Here is a 13,100-nt window from a genome sequence, read left to right as displayed (position 1 = left end):
AAAAGCTAGTAAAATACACCTTCTGTATTTTTCCATTCTTGCATTGCTATGATGAAATACTTGAGACTGGGTAATTTATAAAGAAAAGAGGTTTAATTGGCTCATAGTTCTGCAGGCTGTACAGGAAGCATAGTGGCTTCTGTTTCTGGGGATGCCTGAGGAAATATACAGTCAAGTGGAAGCAGGCACGTCTTACATGGCTGGGGCAGGAGCAAGAGAGAGTCAGGGCAGGTGCCACACAGTTTTAAACAACCAGATCTCACAATAACTCACTCACTATCAGTAGAACAGCACTGGTGGGGATGGTGCTAACCCATTAATGAAAACTCCGCCCCCATGATTCAATCACCTCCCAGCAGGCTCCACCTCCAACAATGGGGATTACAATTTGAGCTGAAGTTTGGTGGGGACACAGATCCAAACCATATCACCTCCTTTTTAAAAATACATATCTGTGTGAGGTTGAATTGTGTTTAATATATTTCAACAAATCAAGATAATGGCTTTAATGCAGGAGTAGATATAAGAATCCCACACTAGCCCTCACTAAAGGTTTGTTTTAGTTTGAGTAGTGATATGATTTGGATGTTTTGTCCCCTTCAAGTCTCATGTTGAAATGTGACCTCCAATGTTGGAAAGTGGGCCTACTGGGAGGTGTTTGGGCCACGGGGGCAGATCCCCCATGAAGGGCTTAGTGCTGCCCTTGCAGTAATGAGTGAGTTCTCACTCTACGAATCCATGAGAGGTCTAGTTGTTTACAAGAGCATGGCACCTCCTCCCTCTCTCTCTCGATCACTCTTGTCATGTGATGTTCCAGTTTCCCCTTTGCCTTCTGCCATGATTGTAAGTTTCCTGAGGTCTCACCACAAGCAGATGCCGGCATTATGCTGTTTGTATAGCCTGCGGAATCGTCGGCCAAAAAAATCTCTTTTCTTTATAAATTACCCACCCTCAGGTATTTCTTTATAGCAATGCAAATGGAGTAATACAAGTAGCTTTGTTCTACTAAGCACTGGGGGTTCAAATATGAGTAAATACTTATTTACTTGGCTAACATATACTTTTCTCCAGTAAATTTTTGCTAGTTACCTATTCTGGAAATATTTTTTTCCCACACTTTCTTCAACAAATGTGATACCTCAAAGCCCCACAGTTGGTAAAGGTCATTTTTAAATAGAATGTTATATTTTATATATAGATAAATATTATACATATACTTTAAATATACAAATATGTTTTCATAATAGGTTATAATGGATATCTTGTCATTTTAAAATATATTAACAAATATAATTGTAAATATTTCTTAGTTTAATTTCTTATATGGTAAGTCTTGATAGGTATAAACCACCTTAAGAAAAGTCTTTGGGGTCTTCAATAAGTTTTAAAGGTGTGATGGTATGTTGAGCCCAAAATGTTTGAGAATGGTCAGTATAGGGAAATAAGGAGAAATAAATTTCATAGCAATATCAATTTTAAGAGGAAAGAGTGCATGTACATATTTATACATTGATAAAAGTTCAAAAGAAGATACATCAAAATGTTAACAGTATGTAACTCTGGGTGATGAGATTAACTAACATTTTAAATTATTTTAAACCCATGTAGTTGGATTTCCCAAGTTCTATTTATGGGGCTGTTGTGCATTGGAATCTCAGGGTAGGGGTGATAGTTTCACAATTTGGAAAGATCACAAGCTGTGTCCCCAACTTGAGCTCCCCACCTCCACCCTGCCCACACACCTTGTAGGACATTCGCCTAAATAAAAGATGCGATCCGCATGCCTCATGATCTTCACGTTCCCTGTTTTGCTGATTCCCCTCTTTTATCATCTCTTCTCCTAGCCCTGCAGCACTACTCAACACTTTTTGGATGTGTTACATTGATATGGGGATGGGGACAGGGAAGTGCTTGGTAGAAAAGGCAGGTCCCTGGTGAGGGCTCTACCCCCAGGACTGTGCCCACGGACCTAGGTGAGGACAAGCATTTCTGCTTTCTTGCCCAAATGTTGCATTTCCCAGACCATCCCGGCCTGCCAAGCCCCCATCTTGTGCGTATAAAAATCCCGAGACCCTAGCAGACAGACACGCAGGCAGCTGGACGTCGAGAGGAACACTCTGGTGGAAGAATACCCAAACAGACGTCAGCAGAAGCCGGTAGACGCCGGCAGGCTGACCAGCAGAACGATGCGGAGTTTGGCCGGGGTGGTTGGAGGGGAGTCCGGCCACTGGGCAGCCCTACTCTGGGAGAAAACCACCTTCCCAATCCATTCCCTTCTGGCTCCCCCATCTTCTGAGAGCTACCACCACTCAATAAAAACCCTTGCACCCATCCTCCAAGCCCACGTGTGATCCGATTTTTCCAATACACCAAAGCAAGAATCCAGGAAACAGAAAGCCCTCTGTCTTTGCCATAAGGCAGAGGGTCTAATGGAGCTGAATAACACAAGCCGCCTACAGACAGCTAAACTGAAAGAGCACACTATAACACACGCCCACTGGGGCGCTGTAAAAACTCAACTCTAGACACTGCCATGGGGGTCGGATCCCCACAACTTGCCTGTCTGCATGCTCCCCCTAGAGGTTTGGGCAGCGGGGCATCGACAGAGCGAGCCCCACACACACATTGCATGCTCTGCAAGAGCGATAAGGGGACTTTTCCCATTTCAACATTTTTCTTAACTCTTGGATTTGCTTTTGAATCCCTTTCTCATTGGCCAGAACCTTTGCTAACTCCGGAACCAGACTGACCACTTCTCTGCACGTCACTGTGCATTGTGCATTTTACCACCAGGATGTCTAATACTTTCTCTCTTTGCAATAAAATACTTTTCCAACTAGATTGCTCTATATGCAAACTCACTCTACTTTCCTTATTAAATTCTCTTAGACATATAATCTCTTGGGTTGAAAATGAATTGCAATACTGCTCTTTGTGATTGCCCTTAGCAACCACCTAGCAACTTGCTTCTTAAATACTTTTCAGACAATTAAAAGTTGACAACCTATGTAAGAATCTGACCAGAAAAATGGACTTAGTGGCATCTATTTATTTACATTCATGTCTCTTGAAGATTAACTTCCTATGGGCAGAGACAAAGTCTTTATTTTCCAACTTACTTAGGAAACATTATTTGAGCTCCAACTATATGCTTTATCCCCTACCACAGAGCTACTCAGAGTGTGGTTTATGTATGGTTTTGGTCTTATCTGGATATGGTTCCAGGATCAGATAAGTATAAGAATGAAGAATAAATGTTTAGAAACATTCATAGCAATTTGACAGAGTAATTTTATGTCTGTTGATGATAAGAATAAGAAAGTTGGACTAGTATTTTGCGTGTCTTTTTATTTCCTGTTTCTTTTTTTATGTGTGGTTTTAAGGAGTGGAGAGTTTAATAGGCAAGAAAGAAGGAAGACAGCAGAAGAAAGAAGCTCCCCTGTACAGAGACAGAGGGAGGCGGACTCCTCCAAAGCCAAAAGAGGAACCTCCCCCCTTCATTTCTGGTTTCTAAGAATTATTTTTATTATATTTTACAAAACATTGGCATATAATGGATTGTAAACAAAAACAAAAACACAAAAACAGAGATGTTCTTTCAACACACAGCATTTGAGTGGCTCTGTTCTATTGACAGGGATATGAGTAAATATTGACTTACATGGTTGACTTCTATTTTTCATTCAACATGTTTTTGCTGGCTATCTCTTCTAAAAATAGTCTTTTCTCTTCCTTTCCCCTTATGAATGTGATATCTCCAAGCTTCCACAGTTGGAAAGGTCCAGGTACTGCCTAACCTTCTCTGATCATAAGGAAATATTTTTTCCCTACAAATTGCTCTATATGAAAACTCACCATAATTTTTTATTGGGTTCTTTTAGACATATAATCTGTTTGATTGAAAACTAATTCAATGTTAAAGTTAATTATCAGCTTTCATGATTTCCCTTAGCAATCACCTAGCAGCTTCCTTTTTCCTATTTTTTAGACAATTTAAACTTAATAGCCTTATGTAAGAATCTGTCTAGAAAAATGATCTTATTTCATTATGACTCCTGCATATCCACAAATTCCTTTACATATATCTCATTTTGGGTTTATTAATACATTGAGTTAAACTGTTCTGAATCTATGAACAATTTCAGCTTTTAGGACAATGGAAACACTGCAAAAGGCAATAAAAGTGCATTTTCTTGTAGTTATTTTAAAATAACCTATTTAAAAACAAATTATAGGCATACAAAGTTACGATTAGTATTTTATTCGATTTCTTAAAAGTGATCTTTCTCTATTAAATTCCTAGTCAATTGCCCACCATTTTTTCATCCTTGACCTGTGTTCTATTCATAGTAACCATGCAATTCTGAAGCTGACCCAAGTGTTCCATAGAGCTGATGTTTATAGTTTCTTTGACTAAACACAGAAATTGATATTTGTCTTATTTGAGTTCCTTTCTTGGGAAACCAACCATCAGGCCTCCCAGATCGTATCAAGGACCTGAAACTCATCAGACCACTGGATCTGGACAATGAGATGTCAGACCCCTCACCCATTATGATTTTCCCACTGACCACCTGTCCCCTTTTGACCAGTTCCTCTTCCTTACCCCTCTCTAATTCCTGTTTTCCCACAGATAGTTATATTTCTTCCCTGCTACTCCATGATTTTAATTGGTAAGGGAGATGGATTTGAGACTGATCTCCCATCTCCTTGGCTACAGAACCCCATTAAAACCTTCTTCCCTGGCAATACTTGTTGTCTCAGTGATTGGCTTTCTGTGTGGCGAGCGGCAGGGCCTAGATCAAACCCCTGGTGTTTCAGAAACAATTCCCTGTCACAGTCTGTGCCACACACATATACACAGTTTGCTATATTTTTTGGGGTGCTCTTCTTTGACACTTGGTGGATTTCAATCCATGAGTCCAGGTTGGAGTGATACAGCACCTCTGCACCAACCCTTTCTCAACCTTCCATATTATCATTACCTTCAAACCAAAGACTGTCTCTCCTTTTCCAGTGCTTTCTATGAAGTGACTGTATATGTTTGATATATGCTTATTGCAGTATTGAGATTATTTGCTTTTATATATACCTCCTCCATTAGAGCATAAACTATTATTTATTCTTATATTCCTAGCCCCTAACACAGTGACTAGCAAATAATAGGTGCTTAACAGATGTTTGTCAAAAAATATAAGAATGAATTTCTAAGAGTTTCTGACTTATATGTTTCTTTCTTTGAAAAGATGAAAATAAACTGGTCTTTGAAGAACTTTGATTCATTAGTGAGCTTGAAAACCCCACACAATAAACAGATAGTGGAAGTTGAAGGAGTATCCCTAAGGATGCATTTAAGGAGAAATGATGTGACAGAAGATTTGAAAGCAAAAAAGAATCTATCAGGAAGATAAGAAAGCAATTATTAAATAAAAATTAAGAAGCCAATTGCCCTCCCAAGTTTCTACCCCTTGGTAACATGATTGATTCACACTAGTCAAAAGTGCTGAATAATTTGCTACATGCCATTGGAAAACTATATAACCTACTACTAATAAAACACCTCACTTGTTTTTACTGTCTTTCTTCATTTACCCAAGTCACCTCTTTTAAGAGGCATCTCTGATTTGCCTACAACACATTCATCTACACTGATTGCTTGTACAAGAAAATAATGCAACCCAGAAATGTCAGAGACTGAAAGGTTGTCTTCTTGCTGTGTAAGATTTACTGTGAATACAGGGAAGATGCGGAAAAATGCTACAACCATTGCTCCAGGGACTATCTCTGCCAAACAGAGATATTATACTGACGAAATGATAATGGTGAAATAGCTGTCAGACCAAATAATTAGAATATGGATCCGTAATACAGTAAAGTAGTCTTCATATATTTTATATAGTTTATATTGTTCTATAGGTTGCTTGGAGTTTGCATCCAATGAAAATGGATTTAGAACAACCTGGGATACTTAGTAATAACAACGCACAAACATATGTATACACACCAAAGAAGCGTGCATTATTCAATAAAAGTGTTCCTGATACGTTGCATGTAAACTGATTTTGTATGGTCAAATAATATCTTAAATGATCCAGGAATTGATTAAAGAAATATGAGATATTAGTTACAATAGGAAATCATTTTGAAATACATGTGAAATTTTAAATCATGTTCCATCAATAAATATAATTATTACTTTTTTAAAAAGGGTTCATCATGCACTCATTTCTCTAAAAAAATAATGCAAGAGTGATATCCTTATTAGTAACATTGGTAAATACGTTTTCAGCTGCCAGGCACTGCTTTTCAGGAACTTAGGGGCAGACTCTGTCACACATATAGATATCCAAATTAAATAGTCTAAAGTGAGGGCAATATTGGAATGACTGAGCACAGTCCCTCTGCTTGTTTGGTTTTGTTTGGTTTTGTTATTCAGATAGGGTCTTGCTTTGTTGCCCAGGCTGGAGTGCAGTGGTGTGATCATGGCTCACTACAGCCTCCAACTCCTGGGCTCAAGCGATCTTCTCCCTCAGATTCTGATTTTGCACCTGCCCAACATGTTATTTATAAAATTCCCACAATGTGTTAGGGAAGATGCAAGACAGGCAGTGCTGTCCCTACTTTCCAGAGGTTTTTCAGCAAATAGAATTACAACAAATGAGCCCCAGACTTTGTTGTTTTAACCATCAGTCAGTTGTGTAGTTAAGACCAGCATACAGATAAACTTGCCGAGTGTCTCATCTAATCATGAATTGTAAATTAGGCATCTTTTTAATTTTTAAAATGAGCATTAACTCTTTCAGGGAGTTGTAATGCAAAGATAAGTACAGAGCACTACTCAGTCAAATTAAAGACACCCTAATAGCTGAAAGATCTAATGCCAAGTTACACTGCAACTAGGGAATACTTAGGACCCAAAAGAACTAAGCTCAATATTCTATTTAAATCATAGAATTTCAGAGTTGGGAAATAACCTTAAAATAATTTATTATTTCCCATTATGTTGTGGGTGTGAATGGCTCATAAAAGAGATTAACTTTAGGCAACACAAAGATTATAATTTTATAGATAAATTTCATATTAAAGGTATAATGAAAAATAATACATATTTAGACAGAATCTTGCTCTATCACCCAGGCTAGAGTGCAGCGGCCAATCTCCAATCTTAGCTCTCTACAACCTTTGCCTCCTGGGTTCAAGGATTCTCCTGCCTCAGGCCCCCAAGTAGCTGGTGCATGCCACCATACCTGGCTAATTTTTGTATTTTTTTTTTTTTAAATACAGATGGGGTTTCACCATGTTAGCCAGGCTGGTCTTGAACTCCTGGCCTAAAATGATCTTCCCACCTTGGCCTCCCAAAGCACTGGGATTACAGGCATGAGCCGCAGCACCCAGTCATAACGGAAATATTTTTAAATGGCACATCAAACCCATGGCTTCATGAATATTTTTGCTTAGGAAAGAGCAAAGTAAAAAGTCAATTTTAAAAAATGAAAAAAAAAAAAAAGGCTTATCCATGTTTCTGAGATACACTGTTTCCATTTCAAAATAAATGTGGCCCGCCAGGTGTGGCGGCTGATGCCTGTAATCCCAGCACTTTGGTAGGCCGAGGCGGGCAGATCACCTGAAGTCAGGAGTTCCAAGACCATCTTGGCCAACATGGTGAAACCCCATCTCTACTAAAAATACAAAAATTAGCTGGGTGTGGTGGCGTGTGCCTGTAGTCCCAGCTACTCAGGAGGCTGAGGCAGGAGAATCGCTTCAACTTGGGAGGCAGAGGTTGTGGTGAACTGAGATCGTGCCACCGCACTCCAGCCTGGGTGACAGAGCGAGGCTCCGTCTCCAAAAATAAATAAATAAAAGTAAAAAATAAATGTGGCCAGGCATGGTGGCTCAGGCATATGATTCTAGTACTTTGGGAGGCCCCGGGAGGAGAATCACTTGAGCCCAGGAGTTTGAATCCAGTCTGGACAATATAGCAAGACCATGTCTGTACAAAAAAAAAAAAAAAATAGCTGGGAATGTTGGGTACACGCCTGTGGTCACAGCTATTAAGGAGGCTAAGATGGGAGAATTGCTTGAGCCTGGGAGGTTGAGGCTGCGGTGAACCATGATTGTGCCCTTGCACTTCAGCATGGGCAGCAGAACAAGACCCTGTTTAAAAAAAAAAAAAAGTAAAAAAAAAAAAAAAAAAAAACATAACATCATATGTAGTCATGGTCTAAATTGTGGGGGTAGTCTATACATGATAGAAGTTTGGATAAAACTGATTTATGCCAACTGCCTCATTTTATACATAAGAAGATATACATTATCAAAATAATTTCCTTCCCTACTGCCCAAATAAGCTTTCCTCTTCAGTTTTCAGATCTCAGCATTACCAACTGTGCAGTCACCTAAGTATAATACTATGGGATCATCTTTGATGCTTGCTTTTTTTTTTTATTTTCTCACTTCCTGTATTAAGTCAATCACTGCTGCTCAGGTTCAAGTCCTCATCATCTCTCATCTAACTCGTCTGAACAGGCTTATGCCCTTTAGACTGAAAATCTCTCTCAATCTTTTAAAATCTATTCTCGTACTCTGCATTCTTCTCTTAAACACAGACATCCTCTTGTCTTCTTCTGCTTAGAGCACTTGCCTTGTTCGTATCAGTTAGAGCCCTAGCAGGAACCAGCTGACATACTTAAATTGGAAAATTTGAAGTTTTGATAAAGTGGCAATTTACAAAGGTGTGGCCAGAATAAAGTGAAATCCTAAGTGATGTGCATTGTGCTGGGCTAACAATATCAGGCCTGTTACCACCTTAAGCTGGACGGAAGAAGAAGGAGAAGGAGAAGGAGGAGGAGAAGGAGAAGGAGAAGGAGGAAGAGAAGGAGGAGGAGGAAGAGGAGGAGGAGGAGGAAGAGGAGGAGGAGGAAGAAGATGAAAGGAGGAGGAGGAGAAGGAAGAAGAAGAAAGGAGGAGGAGAAGGAAGAAGAAGAAGGGAGGAACAGGAGGAGGAGAAGGGAGAAGTAGAAGAAAGGAGGAGAAGGAAGAAGAAGAAAGGAAGAGAAGGAGAAGGAGGAGGAGGAGAAGGAGGAGGAGGTAAAGGAGAAGGAGGAGGAAGAGGAGGAGGAGGAAGGGTTATTGGAAGTTGTCAGTGTAAAGGTATGCTGACAGACCTGTCACTCCAAGCAGCCAGCTGGAATTAGGTTGCAGGAAGGAATCCAGGGTTGTGAATATCCAGTTCTCCCTATTTTTCCTGTCTCAAGGTGCTCCAGTTTGGTCAAACATAATGTAAATTCAGATGACAGGGAGCCCATTAATGAAATCCATAAAAGCCAGCTCCTAGATCCAACTGCTATCCTTCTCTGTCTTGTTTGGTGGACAATGGGTGGAGGGTGGATCTGAGAGGGAGACAGGAGACAACACTCGGCCCTTTTTTTCCTTTTTAAAAATAAATTACAGTCAGTGGCTCATGCCTGTAATCCTAGCACTTTGGGAGGCCGAGGTGGGCAAATCACCTGAGGTCAGGAGTTTGAGACTAGGCTGGCCCACGTGGCAAAAACCCTGTCACTACTAAAAATACAAAAATTAGCCAGGCGTGGTGGTGGGCACCTGTAATCCCACCTACAAGGGAGGCTGGGGAGACTGAGGCAGGAGAATCACTTGAACTCGGGGCCGAGGGGGGCGGGGGCAGAGGTTGCAGTGAGCTGAGATCATTCCACTTCACTTCACTCCATCCTCTAGCCTGGGCGAAAGAGCAAAAGTCCATCTCAAATAAAATAAAATAAATGAAAATAAAATAAATGAAAATCACTTTCGTTAGCTTTCAAAGACCTTAACCACGTTTCTACAACACACTTTTCTAAGTGTAATCTGTTTCCCTTCCCATACTCTCTAGCTGTGTTCATCATTTTTGAAACCACAAGTTTCTGCATTTTCTTTTATTTTCTTGAACTCCCTTTCCGCATCTCTACCAGATTTCTCCATCCTTCAGATCTCAATCCAAATGCTATCTCATTTTATAGCCCTGTGAATTCATCCATCCAAATTGCTGGCTCTCCAGTATCCTTCAATACTGGAAGCTCTTCAATACTGCTGGCTCTTCAGTGTCTAGTATGACCTTCAAGTCGTATATCAAGGTGCACCTCTCATTTGACTCTGAACAAGGAGGTCTAACTTCATGAAATCTCTGGAAAAAGGGTAAGGGGTAGAACGTTTTCTGGGTGGAATAAATAATGACTGGCTTGAAAAAAAATACTTTCTTTCCTTTGAAGCCTCTCTTGTGGGCCTTTTTTTTTTTTTTTTTTTTTTTTTTTTTTTTTTTTTTTTTTACTATTGCAGGACATGAGTACAAGGTTAGGGAGTAATGAAAAAATCAGAGATCAGGCTGTTTAGGCTTCTCTTTTAAAATAGAAAAGAAGAAAAAAGAAGGAGGAGGAGGAGGAGGAGGAATCACGCTGGTGGCCTAACCCTGTTTTTAAGGCTAAGATTTCAAAACCCTGTTCTCAATTTCCCTTTTCTTGCTCAAAGTTAACATTTAGCAGGATTGTCAGAGCGTGGCCAATATATGCACAAGGGACTGGGATTTGGGAGTGAGGTTTGTGGATCTCAAACTGTGAGAACAGCTTTACTTCTTGTAGGCGAAGGCACATGTGGACACGTGGAGAGAGTAACGGTTTTGCCAGCATTATGAGATGACCTCGGTCACTGTGCTAGTGAAATTCCAGTTTGCTAAGGCTAAGTATTTCTGGGACCAGGACATGCTCACTCATGACACTCTAGCTGCAAAAGCAGCTGTATGCCTTGAGGCACAGAGTAAGTAAGATTTTGATTTTTGCTAAGGATAAATATTCATCGGTGGGTGCAGACTAGGCCTACCTAGGGATGTCAGGCTTGGACAGCAGCTAAACTTCTGCCTTCAAGGATTCACATTATCATACAAATGTCTGAGGTGAGAAAGGGTCTGATAGAGAGAATATAATATTACAGGAACAGATATTTCATTTGGGGCCAGGACCAACCATTCAAGAATCTCAAACAATATTCTGTACCTCCCACGGGGTTAGCTAGTCCAAGATTTGGGATCCTAATCACCTCTCTTTCTTTCTTTTTTTGTAGAGACAGGGTTTTGTCATGTTGCCGTAGCTAGTCTTGAACTCCTGGGTTCAAGTCATCTGCCTGCCTCGTTCTCCCAATGTGCTGGGATTACAGGCATGAGCACCCACTCCTGGTCTCTTTCTTTCCTTATCAGAAATATAAACAAGCATCATTCTCTTGATCATTCTTTCCTTCCAATTTACCCCCAAAGTATTTCTATCACAGCATTTATCAGAGTCAAACATATATTATAACTGAACATATTCAGATGAACCAGAAAGTGAGGGTATTATTTGCTGACACAAAGGAAGTCTTAATAAATGTTTGTGGAAGGGAATTATGAGACTTGCTCCAGATCACATTCACATCTTATAATTTCCTACTCAACAATCTTTCTACCATTGCATACTTACTGTGATGAACTGAACGTTTGTGTCCCCCCATATTTATATATTGAAGCCCTATTAAAGCGATGGCATTAGGAGGTGGGGCACTTGGAAGTAATTTGGCTTACATGAGGCCACGAGGGTGGCGCCCTCATGCCCTTATAAGAAGGGAAACAGGCTCCAGATCTTTCTCTCTTTGCCATGTAATAATACAAAGGAAGGTGGCTGTCTGCAAGCCAGAGAGAGGGTCCTCACCAGAAACTGAATCTGCTAGTTCCTGGATCTTAGACTTTTTAGCCTCCAGAACTGTGAGAAATAAATGCTTGTTTATACCACCCAGTTTATGGTATTTTGTTATAATAGCCCAAACTGACTTATGATTCTATGAAATTACTCAGAATACTTCCAGATCTAAACTTTTCAAACAACTTTTCACATGAATATATGTTATTTCTCAGCAGAGCTAAAAAAAAAATTCTGATTTTTAACTTTTGTTAGTTTATTTACTAAATTAGTACAATGCTTCAAGAGGATATGCCCCAATGCTGAACAGTAAACAGTTATTTATTGCAAATGTTTCCCCAGTCAAAGATGATACAGTCTAAAAAGGAAAGCAATGGGCATAGTCAGGCTGCTGGTAAGGTAAGAATAAATGGCTTACTGTTTATTTTTACCCTTTATTTTTAAATTTTTATTTAATTTATTTATTTGTTTTTGAGTCAGAGTCTTGCTCTGTCACCTAGACTGGAGTGCAGTGGCACAATCTCAGCTCACTGCAACCTCCGCTTCCTGGGTTCAAGTGGTTCTCCTGCCTTAGCCTTCTGAGTAGCTGGGATTACAGGGACCTGCCACCACCCCTGGCTAACTTTTGTATTTTTAGTAGAGATAGGGTTTTGCTATGTTGGCCAGGCTAGTTTTGAACTCCTGAGCTCAAGTGATCCACCTGCCTTGGCCTCCCAAAGTGCTGGGATTACCGATATGAGCCACTGCACCAGACCTATTTGTACCCTTTAATCTTGATTTACAGATACAGATTTGATGATTACATTTCTCTTCTTTTACTATGAACTCTTGAAGGCTGCTGTATTTCCTGCTTCCTTGAAGGTGTCATGAATGAGAATCTTCAGTATTTTAAACCATAAGGATAGATGTAGAAGACAGCTTTCAGAGATCTTTCATGATGACTTCTTTTTTGGCCCGTCCCCACCACGAAAGTGCCTTGGTATGTTTCCCTGTAGCTATGGTGTGCTGTGGCCCTTGCCCCATATACAATCACCCTCTAGGCAACACTATTTTGTCATAGGGACAGGAAGCAGAGAAAATATACCTGCAGAGAGAGAATCAAAATAGACAAGCAAAAAGAAGCAGAGATGAGAGGCAGATGAAGAATTCCTCTGGCTCAGGCCTTTCTGAGGCCCCACTCATTCATTCTCACCCTTGAGCTCTGTGAGACATCCTGTGTCTTTACCTTGAATTCTTTATTTTGATCAAATCATCATGAGTTGCTTTTGTTCCCCTGTAATCAAAGTGTCCTCACTAACACATTAGGTGGCAAGTAGCCAACAGAAGAGTCACAGAATGTGTAATAAAATCCAGGAAATCAAATCTCTAACAACAACTTTAAGAGGC

At 40.1% G+C, this 13,100-nt stretch overlaps 1 protein-coding gene across 1 annotated transcript in view; it reads right to left on the bottom strand.

Annotated features, from left to right (window-relative positions):
• Nucleotides 1-13,100, bottom strand: part of MALRD1 (MAM and LDL receptor class A domain containing 1) — a 679,682-nt gene that overhangs the window by 17,435 nt on the left and 649,147 nt on the right. The gene's annotated exons all lie outside the window — the stretch shown is intronic.

This window comes from Pongo pygmaeus, chromosome 8 (genome assembly GCF_028885625.2).
Source record: "Pongo pygmaeus isolate AG05252 chromosome 8, NHGRI_mPonPyg2-v2.0_pri, whole genome shotgun sequence".
Classification (NCBI taxonomy): Eukaryota; Metazoa; Chordata; class Mammalia; order Primates; family Hominidae; genus Pongo; species Pongo pygmaeus.
This window is presented reverse-complemented; position numbering and strand designations above follow the sequence as displayed.